The sequence below is a fragment of the Mus musculus genome, chromosome 6, assembly GCF_000001635.26.
Source record: "Mus musculus strain C57BL/6J chromosome 6, GRCm38.p6 C57BL/6J".
NCBI classification, from domain to species: Eukaryota; Metazoa; Chordata; class Mammalia; order Rodentia; family Muridae; genus Mus; species Mus musculus.
Window position 1 is genome coordinate 94,180,319 of NC_000072.6, and position 16,511 is coordinate 94,196,829.

Below are 16,511 nucleotides of genomic sequence, written 5' to 3' on the forward strand. Positions count from 1 at the left end.
TATGTATTCCAGTTAGGTATTCACCTAATCTTGGCTGGCACAGACACTCTTACTCCGTGGGCACTTTCTTTCTCCGGATAGTTCCTACCAAGTTCATGGTGGGATGTGCAGCCCCAGGACTGTGTCTACCTGATCTCCCTCCACACATCTCACCTGCAACAGAGGTTGTTTATCGATCGTATCAGGACTTGGCGGGAGTGAAGTCATCGCTCGTAGTGCAGCTTGCCAGGTTGAGTGCTGGCCCAGCATGCACCAAGGCCTCAGTTCAACCTTCATCGCCTCATAGCCAGGTGCGATGCAGACACCACACCTATAACCCTAGCACTTGGGAAGTAGCGGGATCAGAAGTTCAAGGTCATCCTCTACTTACAGTAAGTTAGAGGCTAGCCTGGGCTATGTGAGTGTGCTTCCAAAGTGAGTGAGTGAATGAATACGTAAAAGAAAAGAAAACTCAAATGCATGATTAAGCCCCTTTAGATTTCTATTTCCTCATCCACAGAGCCATCCTTGACACTTCCTCTAGAATATAATTCCACAGTGATAAAAGGCCTCAGTACAGGTGGTATTTCTGGTACTTTTGGTAGCACTTAAGAAGGTGGGGTAAAGGTCAAACCCAAGGACAATAAAGGGCACCTTGCCCAAACTTAGCATAAAAACAGCTCACTTTAGCCCAACAAGAGCAAGTATAAACAACCAAGAGCCAGGGACCCACAATCCCCAGGCAGAGCTGTAAAACAAAAGAACTGTTCACTCTGTGAGTCGGCTTCCTACTTCCGCGGGCTAGAATACTAAGGAATATGCCCATGACCATTAGGACATGCTGGACTGCTAAACACGGGGGCTACCCCTCTCTCCCAAAAGGGAGCAGTTTTCATAGGTGTGACCATTTTTACTGGATCTTCTCCATCCTCACAAGAACCCTCTGAGTAAATATTTTTTATCTACATTTGGCAGACAAATCAATTGAAGCACCAAATATGGCAAATCTGTGATCATACAAACAAATTTCTTAAAAAAAAAAAAAATGCATCCTAATCCAGAGTCTGGCTCCTAAGTTCCTACTTTTCGCCACCATATATATATATATATATATATATATATGGTTGTAATTAAATAATTCTAAAGTGGTTTTTTAATGCTACATATTTTACAAGCAGTTTAATATATATTCACTTGTGTGTGCGTGTGTGCGGTGTACATGTGTGCCTGAGAGCACAGAGCAGAGGCCAACCTTGAGTGTTGCTCCTCCTGAGCTGACTACCCTGCCTCTAATCTATTGCATCTCTGCAGCCTCCTAACCAGAGCTTTTAATGGGCTTCCTGCCTACTAATGATCACGCAGTTTTCTGCAAGTATTAACCAGATTCTGACATTGAAAAAAAAAACCCATAATCTGTCACACTTGAAGGCCATTTTTGTTGTCTTGTATTTATCCAAAGGAACTTTTACTTGTATAGATTAAAGCTGAAAAGAAATTGTATTACACCATGATAAGGAGGGTTTCCTCTTAATCCAAACAGACTGTGGTACTAAAGATGAATAAGATGTTAGCAACAGAATGTTAATCATTTCCAGCTAAAAATATTTGTGCTGGCTCCAACACTCAGGTCCATCTGTCCTAATGGGCTCCTCCTCTCCTCCCTCTCCCCTCCCCACCCCTTCTTCCTATAGGGCTAGAGACTTACTGACATCAACAGGATCCTTCTAAACATCACATTCAGGGAAAATGAACTTTAAAAGGTGTGACTCTGCTTATGAAAATCCATCCTCAAATGGCATCAAGAACTCGGGGAGACACAAATGAAGAGTGATTTGGCAATAAATCAATGGGTCCCAGCAGGATTCTGTATAATGAGAAACTGCAGAGATAAAGTACTACTTCCAGCTCCAATGAGTCAACAGTAAACTGACTGGGCAAGGAAAGCCGGCTTGGTGGGGAGGTGTGCCTGTGGAAAGGGGTTTAGGCTGACCACCAGATCAACACCAGCCGGGAGTGTAACAAGGGGCCTAGAAAAGACAGGGGCTGTTAGGCTACATACTGACCAATAATCAAGGGAAGGCAGAGAGATCCAGCCTGGGAGGGGGCCAGCAAACTACACCTGAGTTCAGGGAGCATACCATGTTCCTTTGAGAAAAAGCAATCAGGAATGTGATGTATCAGAAACTTAAGCTATTACAGTAATATGATCTCTGGCTTTAAAACTGCAGCCCAGGCCCCTCCTCTGTATAGAGTCCCCTAGCATTCTTTTCCCACCCCCACCGGACCACATAAACTGCTCTGACATACATTAGTTGGCCCAATTTCCCCTGGAGGATATGGTTGTTTCCCTATTTTGTCCACTGATCCAGCCATGCAATGTAAAACAGGCACGTAACAGATACTGAGTAAACTGCATGAGTCCATTAATTCTTCTGAAAATACGGTGGACTCTTTACAACTGAAAAAGAGAAAGTGTAGGTGAAACGAACCTGACACTGAACGTTTAATTACGCATATTTTACTGATCACAAATCCTGACTATGAGATGAGCAAAATACTTTGCAGTCTCAGATCTTCCATTCATACTCAGATCTGACTCTCAGAGAGATGGGCAAATGGAAAATACAAGCTGCTGGGACTAAATAGAGACCATGCTAAGTTTGGGAGAGCAGACAGCATTTATCTCTCTGTACTATTATGGTGACCAACTAAGAAAAAAATAGGACACGTATGCTATGATGCTAGCAGGTGGAGGGAGAGGGTGGAAGACGCCAAGTTGGAAACCAGACTAGGCTATACAGTAAGACCGTCTCATAAACCAAAACAAGTAAGCCAGGAGGTGGTGGTGCACACCTTTAATACCAGCTCTTGGGAGGCAGAGGCAGGTGGGTACCTGAGCTTGAAGTCAGCCTGGTCTACAGAGTGAGTTCCAGGACAGCCAAGACTACACAGAGAAACCCTATCTTGAAAAGTCCTACTTGAAAAAGTAAGACAAAGTGTACCAAAGAACTTGATGCATGACCATGGTCCTCATATTATTAGAGTTTCGTCATTGTAATGTGCTGCATGAGGATCTATCTCCCTGTGGAAAGAGCCAGCTCACACTGACAGCGGAACCAACTGTGTGCAATGTTTCCCAGCTCTGCACACGGCGATAACAGTCGCCACCTATGTAACACCGGCCACGGCGGTGGTGTTTTGACAGTGGACCTGGGCAAGCACGACTCTCTTCCCAGAGCGGGCAATCAGCCAACAATCAGCACGCCCCTGGAATACTCTTGAGGATAGAATCTGGGCACTGATATTACAGTGAATTCACAAGTAGTTTTTCAGGCTGAACCAGGAGCGCTGCTTACACTGAAACTAGAAGACGCCACTTGTCAAGGGCGAGTGGGAAGAAATAATGCATTGTTTTCTCCCAGACTCAACTGCTCCTCCAGCCTGCAGGAATCCCAACTGTTCTCATTTCCTCTCCCGGCACTGCCACCATAACAAAAGCTTGGCCTTGGTCCCTCCATTCAACTGTGTCCTTCCACCTGGAAAGATTCTGAAACTGCAGTTCATAGGCAACTAGTCTCTTGGCTGAGGTTCTAAACACTTAAAACTTGCAAGGTCGCCTTTTAAGGCTGGAAGGTGTAGTTCCTTCTTTCCAAAATAACTACCTTCTCAAATAAAATCCAACCACAATGGGAGCTGTGGTGTAAGGAAAACGGCCACTTGTGATGTGTCTGTCATTACAGGCTGTAAGTGAGACAATGCACTCTTGTATTCAGAAGCACCCTCAACATGAACCAAACAGTTATAATCACAGATGCAGTCAGCGTTAGCCTTGTGGAATATGGTAATATGTGAGTGGGGCCTGCAAGTCTGTCTTAGATCACTTTCAGCAGTCAATGACAAATACCTGTGACAATGAACCTGTGTACAGAGAGAGCAACCTCCTCCGAGCAACCTATCTTTTCTTCTCCATCTAACACAAAGTTGCTATGCAGAGCAGTGCCCCTCCCTCCACCCCAGCAAACCCAGGGAACTCTGCCACTGCACAGACAGAGAACACAATAAAGGAAAAGGAGTTTACATCTATTCCAGAGTCGAGGCAATCCACACAAGACAATGCAGAACACCACCTCCTCAGCAACTTGAATCCTTTTGATGGTGCAAGAACACCGTAAAAGATGAAAACCACAACTACCATTCGCAAGCTAAACACCACAAACCACAACAGAGGCTCTGCATAAAGCTCAGTGGTGGGGTGCTTACTAGAAGTCACCCAGCCCTGGGCTGAATCCCCAGAACCCAAACCAAACAAAGGCCTCACACTCCAAACCAAATCAGCTAACTAACTCAGAGTAAGAAGGTGCGGGACACCAGACAGTTACAGAATGGAAAGTGGCCTAAGTCAGAAAGCCTGGGATCAGGAGAAGAGATAAAATGAGACACCTCATAACTTTCTATTCTATGTTCTAACCTTTCAGGAGATCCTACTCCAACCTTGCCAGCTAGCCCTTCCGAGTTCTCTATTAATAAAGTCTCTTTCCACTTAGGCTACCATTTGGAATAAAAACTGGCTCTTTATATGGTTTAGATGAAGTACTACCCTATAGTATCCTACATTATCCTACATTTTCTCAGTTAATCCAATCTACTAAAAAATAATCTTATAAACAGCTGATTTGAAAGAGGAAATACTACTACCTTAGGCTCTAACCAAATACATGTTCCATTGAAAAATGAGAATCCAGGGAAGTTGACATTTCTTTCAATAACGACCTTTAGAAACATTCTTAGTTCAACTTGAGTAATCCACTCATACATGCTGTCCCTGGAGTCCAGAGAGCATGCAGAGTGCAGCAGTGACTATACTGGTTATCATTTGTGATCCCACACAGTTTCATCCGGAGTCCCTGGCATAGTTTACAGTCCCCTGAAGACTTGATCAAGATGAGGGATCTTTTTCCATGATGGATATCTCATGAGGCTATTTGCCAAGAGACTTGATTTCAGCCAGAGAAGGTGGTGCTTGCCTTTAATCCCAACACTTGAGAGGTAGAAACAGGAGGATCTCTGGGAGTTTGAGGCCACCCTGGTGGACACTGAAAGTTCCCTTGGAATGGGGGGGAGGAGCCAGAGGCTACCCTAAGAAGAACGAGCAATTCCAAGGGTACAGTGAAGTTATGTTCTAAGCAAATAAACTAAGGGATGTACTTAAGTAGCCACTGTCATGGGTGGTAGACAGGCCATTGGGAAGGCAGCCATTGTTTCTGCCCTGGGACACAGTACGAGTTTCTCAGGAAAGACAAAAAACAAGTTCTAAAGGAAAAACAGAGGAAACTATTAGGAAGGGTTATGTTTCCCAGAATCTAGGGTGTCACATCAGGAACACCCTTAGAAAACGCCCTGAGGAGGAAGTCTGAAGTATATATAGCAACTAGCTCAAAAAATAATAGGCAATAAGGAATATTCCAGATGGAGAGAAATCAATAATTCCGGGCCAAAAACTGCGGAGGAAGGGGGCATTCAGAGCTAAAAGCAAGTACGTGATTGTCATGTGAGAGGTGCAAACTCTAAGAGTTGGGTGGGGTAAAGTCTGTAATGAGCCTCTCCAACACGTGAGGACAGAACGGGCCCTGAGGAACAGGAGGTGCCACAGTGGCACAGGTGAGTTGTGTAGTAGGAAACTCAAGAGGCTTCGCCTCTGCCAAACTTACTACTGTGTAGATTTTCTTTTGTTAGAGATGGGGTTCTCCCACAAACTGTGACCCTCTTTCCTCAATCTCCCCAGCAATCTGTACCTGACCGATGGTCAGTCTTCTGGAACGGTATCTGAAACCACCAAGCAAGGAAGCCTGTCCTACCTCTAAGAGAAAAGTAACAGTGAAAAAGAAGCTGAGTGCTAGGGAGGACAAAAGGGCAGACACTGGAAGGAACTTCCAAGTCAGCCACCGATCAAACAGAGCAGATGAGCAAGGCCAGGAACTCTCTCACCAGCCAATGTGGCATCATCATGAGAAATGACGAACCACTGTTTCAAAGCTGCCTAGTTTTGCAGGACTTATCAGTCAGCAACAAAAAAGCCTAGATGCAAAACTAAAAGGACCCCAACCCCTGGGGCCAACATGGAGGAGTATCAAAGCCCATCAGCACCAAGTCTGTCACTTAAATGTTATGGATATTAAAATATTATAGATAACAGTAGGATGAAAGGACTCGTCTACAAAATGCAAAGAAAAAAATGGCAGACTCAGGATAGCCACTGTTTAAGAAGCTGCTGGTAACCCATGAGTTAACCACAAACCTCCTCTCACTTAGCTCCATATATTACATCCAAAGAGAGTCCACTGGAAGACGTGGGTGAGTCATGATGCGGAAACCCAGCAAAGGACTTTGTACCTTGATTGCCACTTAAGTGGTAAAGAAAACAGAGAAAATCGTGTGAATAAACACAGAGATAAAGGAGCTAAGGACACCAAGGTGCTGATCCACCAGCCGAGCAGAGAAACAATCGGTGTTTGCCTTGCCAAGATACAGAACACTCAGCACAAGCTGGATCTAACTGGGTGTTTCCCTTTAAGTCTCTGCACAGCAGCTTTCCTCCGGGTGCTGGGTTGAGTCTGTACAGCTTGCCAAAGGCACTTTCCACTGGTCTCCATCAGAGACCAGGGAAGGTGAATGAGCAAAAGTGGAAGCTGAGGAGCTGGAATCAATTCTGAGATCCAAGAACCATCCCCGGACAGCAGAGTCACAACCAGCAGTGACACTTGGCCAAGAGCCCTGGCCCTTCTGCTTCTGATGTTTCAAGGTTAGGGTCTTGGTGTGTTTTGAGTAACAACAGTCTGGGTTCAGCTCAGGAAATCCTCTCCCTCCCCATGTGGCTCACCAGGAAATGGTTTATAAGTCAGCTTGTTCCTGGAGGTGACCTAACAGGTTGAATAGGAACTTGCCTTTAGGTTTGGTAGCCCTCCCCTGGCCAATCTGTGGCTAGTGGTTCAACCACAGAGCCACAGGCAGCCTATGCAGCATGAGTCCATCATGAACACGGGTTTCCTGTATGGCCTGCATTGGATATGCATGACCACAACTCATTCTGCTGTACCTGCTACATGGAAGTTTTTAAGACTATTTTTTGGAAGGGGAGAGGGTGCTGGGGATGCAAAGCCAGGACCTCCTAGATGCTAAACAGGCGTGCTAGCAACGAGCCTCCATCTACCCCATAGCCCCTAGTTTATTTTTGCCTCCATTATAATTAATTCTAACAAACAGTGCAGTACTGCATGAGACAAAAAAAAAAAATGGAGAGAATACTACAAAAAATATATATCAAAATTAGTCATTGTAGGAACTAGAAACAAGGCTCAGCAGTTAAGAGCATTAGCTATTCTTCCAATGGACTTAGATTTGATTCCATCCACGTAGCAGCATATAACTGTCTAGAACTCCAGTTTCAAGGGATCAGTGCCACTCCCACAGGTGCCAGCTATATGTGTGGTACACAGGCATACATGCAGGCAAAAAACCCACACACATAAAATGTAGAAACTACTAAAAGGGCTTGCATTTTTACTTAGTGAACATTCTTGTGTTAGACGATTAAGTGAACCCCTAAGAGCTATAAATAGGAGAGACCAGGCATTCACTTTACTAGAAACCAAGATGTGACTTCTTGTTACTGTTGGCTTTTTTTTTTCTGTAGTGTGTGTGTGTGTGTGTGTGTTTGTGTGTGTAGAAAGAGCAGTTTTTCAAAATCAAGAGAATGTATACAAAATAATACTCTATTAAGAAGTGTTTGAGCTCAGCCAGGCGTGGTGGCCCACACCTCTAATCACAGCACTGGGGAGCTGGGGAGGCAGGTGGATCTTTATGATTTAGAGCCTGCTAAAGTGGGTTCCGGGATAGCTAGGGCTACATAGAGAGACTCTATCTCAAACATAAAAAAAACAATAGGACTGTTTGACCAACTCTCTTAATCTAAAGAAATATCTTCTATGTTATACAAAAACCCATCATCTGTCCTATCAAGTTCAAGCACACACAACATGGAAATTTTAACCTATTAAGAGTTTTCTGAGCCACAGCTATGGCTCAGTTTTAGCATGCTTAAATAGCATGCATGAAGCCTTGAGTTGGAACCCAAACATAGACGAAGAGTGGTGGCAAATTTGAGAACTAGAGATTAGAAGTCAAGGTAATCTTTGGGTGCGCAGCAAGTCAGAAGTCAACCTAGGATTTAGAGGACTTCTTTAAAAAAAAAGTCTTTTTGCTTCAAGTTTCTAAACCACAAATAAAAAGAGAGATCTTAAGATTAGGATTTGGGGCTGGAGAGATGGCTCAGTGCTTAAGAGCACTGACTGCTCTTCTGAAGGTCCTGAGTTCACATCCCAGCAACCACATGGTGGCTCACAACCACCTGTAATGACTCCCTCTTCTGGAGAGTCTGAAGACAGCTACAGTATACTTACATATAATAAATAAATAAATAAATCTTTAAAAAGGAAAAAAAAAAGATTAGGACTTGAATGGACAGGAACAATTTATTTTACTTTAATTAAACTAAATCAAATCATAAGCCAAAGCAAAAAAAAAAAACTTTTTTTGAGAACAGGACTTATTTAAAATGAGTTTTGCTTGTTTGTTTTGTTTTTGTTTAGTTTTTGGTTTTTTGGGGTTTTTTTTGTTGTTGTTTGGTTGGTTTGGTTTGGTTTGGTTTGGTTTGGTTTGGTTTGGTTTGGTTTTTTCCTTGGCGCTACTTCTGCTGCTGCTTGGAGTTGAGGGTGGTGTGTTAAATAAATCAGAACCCATGGTTTTGCACAAGCAGACCCTACATTGTTTAATAATGGCCCTTAAAACAAATGAAGAGTTCTGCTCTCACTTTCCTGGTCAAGATGACTGAAGTGCTACATACAGACTAAAAATAGACAAAATCACCGTTAAGATCTCAAGATAACACTGTCGAAAATGACAACCTTCCCACTGACTAACATGTGACACCTGAGACTCTCATGTGGTGCTGAGCAATTTCATGCACTGGATAAAATAGATGAAAATAACATTATGCAGGCACTTCTTTGGATACAACCTCGTCTAAGCATCACAGGTGGGACATCCTAATTATCTAAGCCAACAGCTGTACGTGTTCTTTGGTGTAACAATGACATGAGACTTATTTATAGTTTTCCTGAGACACATTAAACATTTCCTGAAATGAGACATCACTAAAGCCATTCCATTCTGATAGACCAGCCCAGCACAAGGGGAAAGGTCCTCAGAGACAAAAGGAAAGGCTTAGCAGAGGGCACTGCGCCCAGCCTTGTGGACTGTGTGGTGAGGATGCAACCCCTGTAGGTAAACAGCAGGAACAGCTGTATCCTGCCCTGCGTGCCTTCATTCGGGAAGGTCTCTAATGTAAACACCAGCCCTGCTGCTTGTTTTCGTGGCCTCTTCAAAATAATTTTATTATGACTATGTAGCTTAAGAGAAAAATATAAATATGCCTGCTCTTACTTTAAACTAACTTACACAGTGCATGGAAAGTGCTAGCCAGATCATCAATGAGCCATGCTCTTTTGAACTTCCTGTGTCTCTAGAGTGATACACAAAGAATCTTTTTATGTGCATCTCTTTTTTCAAAGTCGAATTCATGGCTCCTGAAGGTTTCCACACGTTCGTGACTACAGACAGGAAGCAACGCAGCCATATAATCTCTAGTGTTAGAAAACGTGCAAACTGCACTTTAACGCCATGACTATTTTTGGTGTGTTTTTTTTTCCATGATTACACTGTGGGGTGGGGGTGGGGGGTCAAAACCCCCCAGTACTAATTCTGGGCAAAGTACAAAGAATCAAGCAGAGATGACTCAAGTTGGTTCTGAACACAGGCTGGAGAATGTAAAGTAACCTGCAGAAACATTAAAGAGGCCTTAAAGATGGGCTGTGATCTAAGTCAGAGAGAGTATTGCAATGGTGAACATTATACTGCAGACCCATCAAAACCAGAAGTTAGGAGAGAGAGGAGTTAGATAAAATACCAATCTCTCCTCTCACCTGCCCTGAAGGTAGGTGGTCACTACACCAGACACTGTGAGAAAGAAACTGGAAGGTAACGAAACGCCCACCCGGTCAGGCAATGGTATGCAGAAGTCTAAGGAGGGCTGGAAGCAGAGCTGGTATTACGCATATTCTCTCAATGTTAGTAGCACACTGTGGCCATCTGAGAAATGGTTATTCCCATCATATCAAGTTTTTTCATCATTACTATTCTCTCTAGAGATTACAGAAGAATAAAGGTGACCAAAATTTAAAAAAAAAATCAAAATGTTAAAATAACAGTGTGGCAGAGACTGTGAGTTGCCTAACTGTCCTCTGTCCTGTCCCTTGGTATCAGAACTATAATAACCTTGTTAACCACATGCTGTAAACAAGGGAAAGGCTTGACCAGGGACCCTCCCACTCCCAGGAGACCATTCTCATTTTTCCTTAATAAATCTATATTTACTTTGCTTTAGAAGTTCAAGAAAAAATGACCAAGGAACCCAAAAAGGACCTCTCCAGGCTCTTAGTTCTTAGTCCAAACAAAGTAGAACTCCTGGGGAAAACAAGCCCAGGAATGATCACCCTCTAAGCATGCTGATTTATACCACATACCATGCTTCCATAAAAGCTAGGAGGCTGTCTTCATGGGTCCAGGCTGCTACTACAAAAAGCCTGAGAGTCAATGAATTACAGATATGCCCCCGGAGGTCATGCGGCTAGCATGGCCAGACTCTGGTGACAGACCTCTTCTGGGTTGCCAACTACTACCCATCTCAATGCGCCTTCATGCGGCAGGAAGAGCAGAAGCCTGTCGATGCTGTCTGTACACAGGCACTAATTTCCTGAGAGCTGCATTCCTGTGATTTAATCACAGCTCTACCCCCTTCTACTACCATACTGGAACTCAGGATCTTAACCAAAAATGGGGGGTTGGAGGGACAGGGGACCTGAAGCTTAGTCTACAGCCAAGAGTCCAGTCACTTTACACTGAGACGGGCTCCTTACTTTTAAAGCTGGCATACCATTATGACCTTCACTGAATTAAAGAGACATAAACAAAACTATATGCAAAGTACTTAGAGATCCCAACCCAGAGGCAACACACAATATAAGAATCAGGATTTAGCTTGTGCATAGTAGTGGTGTCACTGGAAAACCTCTGGGGAAATGGAGACTGGTGGATCCCTAAGGCTCAGGGGCCATGATGCCCAGAATACTTGGTTAGTTCCAAGGTAATGATAGATTCTATTTCAGAAAACATGGTAGGCTCCTGTGGAACAATATCCAAGGTTGATTTCTAACCTCCACATGCACACACACGCACACACAAAGAGGGAAGAGAAAGCCCTTACTAATTGGTAGGACATTATATGCTGTGGCCAGATAACTGGCCTACAACCTATGCTTAGAAGAACTGTCACTCTCAATGAACCTTCTTACTTTGAACGCACTCTTCTGCTCCTGCCATTTTTCTATGAGGCCAGAAACACTCAGTAGGACTCCAACCCTAATGCACAGCAGTCATATTTTCCTTACTAATACTATTAAATATAATATCAAGGGGCTGGAGAAATAGCTCAGCAGTTAAGATCACTTGTTGGTTGGGTTGGTTCCCAGAAGCCAAATGATGGCTCACAACAATTGATAACTCCAGTTCCAGGAGATCCACTGTCCTCTTCTGAACTCCAGAGGCACCAGGCACACATGTGGTATATATATATATACATACATACATACATACATACATACATACACACACACACACAGGCAAAACATTCATATATATAAAATAAATTCTTATGGTCTAAATTCCATGAGACCTGAATTACAGGTGGTTATGTAACACTTTGTAGTGAGTGGGAATCAAACTTGAGACTTTTGCAAGAGAAACAAGTGCTCTTAATCGCTGAGCAACCCCTTAAAAATGTTTTTAACACAAAAATCAAGGTTTCATATACAGTAACTACCTTGTTCCTTCACAGTTCAGCTGTATATAAAGCAGAATGTTAATCAAAGTCTCACCTTCCTCATCCACAGAACAGGGATGGATAACAGCATCTCTATCCAAAGGGATGGATTGCTCAGGACCAGTATTTAGGAAACACTCGTAATAGGGGTGGCACATAGTAATTAGTAGATGATGTTGATTAGCACAATTAATATCGATCTAGGGTGGATGTATCTCACTGTTGCAGAAGACTGGCTTAGCATGCATGAGGCTCTGGATTTTTGTCCAAAGCATTACAAACCATCTTTTTTCTGCTGCTACTTGAGGTACAAAGTAACACATTTGTTTCTATTCACTATAGTGTTCACAGTGTTGCATGTTTGTTTTGATGCCAGGAACAGAGAAATGGTCTTCTTAAAAGTTCCTTTTTGCCTCTGAACTCTCAAAACATTCACAACTTGAGGGAGAAAAGAAAGATTTGGTGAAAGTGTCCCTCCTCCATAAGACACTTCTGTAGGTGCATGTCTAACCACACTCTCCATACATTCTAGCTGGCAGCCCCTGAGGAGGACCTGCTCCAGACAGCCGTGATTTCATCCAACTGAGAACAAAGCTTTGCATGGGGAGTGTTGAGATTTAAAGACTTTATGGTCAAATGTGGTTAGTCACTTTAACTCTTCATACCTTAATGAGAGTACGCATCTTAAGAATATTAATTCTACAGAACTCAAAATGCCTAAGTTATTTCTTAAGTGGGCTTTTTAATTTTTACAGTGTTTTTTTAAGTGTTAAGAATTATATAGCTCAAAGCATCAAAGGTTAATATTTTCTTTCCTCAAGCAAAGAAGAGAAGTCTCAGAAAAAAAAAAAACAAAACAGTCTGCTTGGGTCCATCTGAAAGTGAATGACCAAGGAAGTGCCTGATCACATGCATGACACAAGGCAGCACGGAGAAGTCAGGAGTCCATTCATCCATTTTTAATGTGCTTAAGGAAATGTAATAAAAAGTGACTCGGAATTGCTTTACAATTTGAAAAATATACTAGTTAAACAAGTAGGATCACAGAGACAGAAAGTGCTATATAAATGCTAATGTCTTTCCAATGCCATGAAAAGACCCCATTTAAATATTATACCTTCTCTGTACAAGAAATAGCTCTAGAAAGAACCTACAACTCAACAAGGGAATATTTCCCAAAAAGGTACCATGCCCAAATTATCAACTCCTTGCATCATTACAAATTAAGAGAATGTGGGAAGGGGGCAGGGGGAGATATTCCACAATAGGGAAATGGCTATATAATAAAGAAAGTACACACTTTTAAGCTCATGTTTGTAATCCCAACTCTTGGAAAGCTAAGGCAGGAGAATCACCTTCACTTACAAGATCAGCTTGGGAAGGGGAGCACCAATTTTGTACTATTAACATATTTAAAGGCTCTAAGTATTCATTATATAATAATTCATTTACTAGACCCAGGACATTCAATAGCTAGCACTGTCTGGAAGAGGGGCACAGAAGACAGAATATCATCCAAGGCTTTGCCATGTTCCAATATAGATGAAAAGCAACAGAGAAATTGAAAGCAATGGGAGGGGAGGACATGAGTGTTCACGAAAAGATTTGCTGGAGAGGCTTTTCTTGACATGCAGATTCTCTGGCCAATGTCTCCCAAACACGCTGATTGTGAAAGTCCTGGCAAGAGTGGACACAAGAAGCCGCTTAAACCCAGCACGACCACCCAGGAGAGTCTGCGGTCACTCATCTGCGGATCATACATCCACCCATGCTAGGAAAATGCCCTGAGTGCCTATCTGGGAAAACCTGCTGAAGGAACCAATAACAGGTGTGTGTGTGTGTGTGTGTGTGTGTGTGTGTGTGTGTGTGTGTGTGTGGTGTAGAGGAGTACAGCTACAATTCAGTAGTTTAATTGCAGTTATCAAATGTTCTATTTTTAATCCAGAATCAAAATATCCCAATGTTGTAATTTATCCCTCAGTAGGGAGGAGAACACCTGAGCAGCTCTTTGGCTTGGACCGTAAGGCCAGCCTTCATGGGCACTAGCAGGGGATGGAAGCAACTGATACCACAGTAGGAGGACCCCCTGGGGTGGCTCTCAGCATTTTCTGCATGCTTGCCACCCCTGGAAGTATGGCCTTCCCGGGGAACTGAAGGCCATAACTAGAAATCAAAAAGGGCAGAGACAAGGAAAGAACAAAAAGGAGCTACTGTCGGGTACAGCGTTCACGGGTACAGGTGAGAGAGGCACAGCTCCCCTCTGCCATCCTTAGCAGCCTGAGGAATTCCCTTAGAGTTTCAGGGACCTCAGCTCAGGTCAAACCAGGATTTATGGCTTCTTCCGGGTTAGCCAGTTTATGATGCAGATTGCAGATTAGAGATATTTGAATACAGATTGAAGCAAGAGAATTAAGATAAAAGGGGGTGCTCAGAGGAAAGTAAGACAACCCAGGTGTGGATTTTGGTTCAAGGGAGAGGCACAGCACTTCGTTTTTCTAATAGGCATGTATAATCTAGGTGGGGTTTGAGGTTAGTACCTTCTCATTGGTGGCTCCTGAGGAGAACAGGGTAGGGCATATGTCTCTACCATAAGCACAGTTCAACTTTGAGATCCTTAGCACATTGCTTGTTTACTTTGATGTCAAGTTGGCACAAGCTAGAATCATTGGCAAAGTGGTAATCTCAAATGAGAAAATGTCCCCACTACACTGAACTGTGTGGGGGCAACCTGAGAGAGGGTCCAGATCACTGCAGCTCCCCCATGGTCTCTGCATCAGTTCTGCCTCTGGGTTCCTGCCAGAGTGCCTACCCTGACATTCCTGTCCTGCAGTGAAGAACAACATGGTGGAACTGCAAACTGAAATAACCCTTTCCTCCCCAAGCTTTTGGTCATGGTGTTTCATCACAGCAACAGAAACCCTAACTAAGGTGCTCGGGCAATGTCTGGGGAAAGGAATCGGGTCCTACACAAGGTCATGCACACTCAGCCTAGGTCACTGATAGTTTATTTAACACAAAGTGCCTATATATACAATGAATAACAAACTCCGTGTTTGCCGCCTTTACAAGGTATGTTAATTGCACTGGAGTTCTTGCTCCTCGGCCAGACTCCAGCATGACAGACTTCCTCTTCTTACATCCCCATGACTTCTCTCTCCTTCTTGCTGGCTCATTACTTCATGCCACAAGGAGCCCAAGGTGAAATACTTTTGCAAACCACAAGTCCTCAATCCTTCTCTCTAGTGGCTGCTACTGCTGGAAATCACTCGCGCTTTGCAACATTTCACCAGGCATCTCCCCATTGGGAATACTCAAACTTCGCTCCACCCTGGGTCCGTCCTCATCTACCCACGCCGTGAGGTACGAATTTCAGCAAGCTTTTCCACATGAGTGAGAAACAGAGCCAGGGTGGCAATGAGATTCAGCAGGAACCAACAGGGCTACTGCTGTTTGTCTTGGCAGTGGAATCCAGTGAGTTGGTTCTATCATGTGCCCACAGCCCATTTTCAGGAACTTGTTACCTGAAAATGGCATTCCAACGATGCAGGCAGTCGTGCATGCACATGCACACGTGTGTGCTGCACACCACATAAACAGCAGCTTCCAAGTACGGCAGAACATGATAAACAGAAAGAGTTCAATTGATATGGGAGAAAACATGCAGGCACTGAAAGCTTTTTCTGTTGTGTGTTTGTTTGTTTGTTTTTCCGTTTTCACCTGCAGATTAAGAAGGTACAGGTGAAAGGTAGATACTGAAGGGATACAGCAGCTGATGATTTTACACAGTATGCTTTTCAAGTAAACTTTAAATGGGGCAAGAATAATAGCCAGGCAATCTCTAAATAATTCAAATAAGGTGTTTTCATCTTACTTACTCTATATAAATTAATGTCAATTTACAGCCAGCAGTCAAAGAGAAGTTGGCCCCTTTTCTGCACTGTGTGTATTTGGTACTCTGGGGCCTTCTGTGCTGAGTAACTTCCAAATATCAGTGTGCACCTACTGCCATGTAAACCAATTCCCCAGCTTTTACTTTGTGCAGTTCCTGAAGGAAACAGATCCTGATATTGCATGAGAAGGAGATCTGAACGTCACAGCAAACAGGAAACAGTTTCCTAAAGCAGCTAAATGCTCTTCAGACAGGTCTGTATCCCTCTGTGTTGACAATTTGAGCTATACCAACTATAAGATTCAAATCTGCAGAAAACTCAAAAGTGTGGTAGGTACATGTGTTCTAAATGCAGTTAAGAACCCCAGGTTCTGGTAGCAAGGATCACAATCTGAGCTACTCAGGAGGTCAAAGAAGCAGCCTTGACCCACATTGGAATCCAGCCTTGGCTACCTAAGTCTGGGCAACTTAGCAAGATCATGATTCAAAGTAAACACTTAAAACGGATGAGTGCGTAATTCAGTGTCAGTGTTCTACCCCCTGTACTTCATTAAATGACAGAGAAGAATCTCACATGCTCAAGATAATAGGGGGGAAAAAACAGAATAAACTCATCACCTTTCTAAAGTCTGAAAATGTCTGCATCCGTAC

General features: G+C 43.3%; 1 protein-coding gene and 2 long non-coding RNA genes across 33 annotated transcripts in view; all 3 read right to left on the bottom strand.

Moving 5' to 3' along the window:
• Positions 1 to 16,511, bottom strand: part of Magi1 (membrane associated guanylate kinase, WW and PDZ domain containing 1) — a 608,477-nt gene that overhangs the window by 504,866 nt on the left and 87,100 nt on the right. The window lies entirely within an intron of this gene.
• Positions 1 to 16,511, bottom strand: part of 4930511A08Rik (RIKEN cDNA 4930511A08 gene) — a 104,520-nt gene that overhangs the window by 47,396 nt on the left and 40,613 nt on the right. The gene's annotated exons all lie outside the window — the stretch shown is intronic.
• The window catches only part of Gm52867, a 39,890-nt gene continuing 31,025 nt past the window's right edge, over positions 7,647 to 16,511 (bottom strand). The window contains exon 2 of the long non-coding RNA XR_003956333.1: positions 7,647 to 15,688. This is a non-coding gene — a long non-coding RNA (predicted gene, 52867). The remainder of the gene's footprint in view (positions 15,689 to 16,511) is intronic.